Below are 878 nucleotides of genomic sequence, written 5' to 3' on the forward strand. Positions count from 1 at the left end.
TAAAACATCTTCCATCTCTGAATCTGATAGTTTGGGCTGAGAATTTAATTGAAGTTTCATTCTAATAATATAGGCTGTTGACACAAAAATACATAGTGATGACGTCAAAATATAACAATTTACATGGTAATTTGGAGGATTTTCAGTATAGTTCAGAAGTGAACACTGGCATAACAATGGCTTAATTATTTGGTAAAATTTTTTTTACAACTATTACCATCTAGTTTCCAGTAAGAGAGAGAAAATTGAACTAATTTTCACACAACTTTGATTGGATGGATCTCATTGATTGCTGGCATTGACAGTTGATTATAAATCTTTAAATTATATCAAATTTGGTGAAAAGGCTAATTTATTAAAGGGGGAAAATAATTGCAAGCATCTTACAAATGGATTTACTTACTTGGTTCTTTAGTTGAAGGTCAAGCAGATTCCAGCACAATGATGGTTGTCAACATAAAAACAAGAATATATTGGATAAATTAACATCAAACATTTCTGGGGTCAAGAAGATTTTAACTAACATGTTTAATGAAATATTAATGCAATTACTTTCTTCAATTTATGGCAGTTATTTCCTTAAATCTGCAATAAAACCATTTGGAGCAAAATCTAATTCTTCAAGTTAAACAAAATAAAATAAATTTTTTTTATGTGTATTTTTGTCAGTGAAGTTAATATAATTAGGCAGTTTTTAAGTGAAAAGCACTTCCTGTGAAAGTCTGCCTATCTTGTGCAGCTGACTTGTAAAAGTGCGATCAGCAATGTTCAGTTTCTATCCATTTATACATTATAAGTAAATAAATAATCTCACCAAGGAAAGCTACAAGCTGTACTCCACTGCTTCTGATGCTCTCAAACACAGAGAAGAGAGTGAA

The 878-nt window shown here is 30.3% G+C and overlaps 1 long non-coding RNA gene across 1 annotated transcript; it reads right to left on the reverse strand.

The window, feature by feature from the left end:
- Nucleotides 1-24: 24 nt before the first annotated feature.
- Nucleotides 25-878, reverse strand: LOC103146610 (uncharacterized). The gene is made up of 3 exons (XR_477154.2): nt 815-878; nt 404-409; nt 25-74 (listed from the first exon to the last, which is right to left on the reverse strand). It is a non-coding gene; the product is annotated as an uncharacterized LOC103146610 (long non-coding RNA).

Source organism: Poecilia formosa, unplaced genomic scaffold (genome assembly GCF_000485575.1).
Source record: "Poecilia formosa unplaced genomic scaffold, Poecilia_formosa-5.1.2 Scaffold163, whole genome shotgun sequence".
Taxonomy (NCBI): domain Eukaryota; kingdom Metazoa; phylum Chordata; class Actinopteri; order Cyprinodontiformes; family Poeciliidae; genus Poecilia; species Poecilia formosa.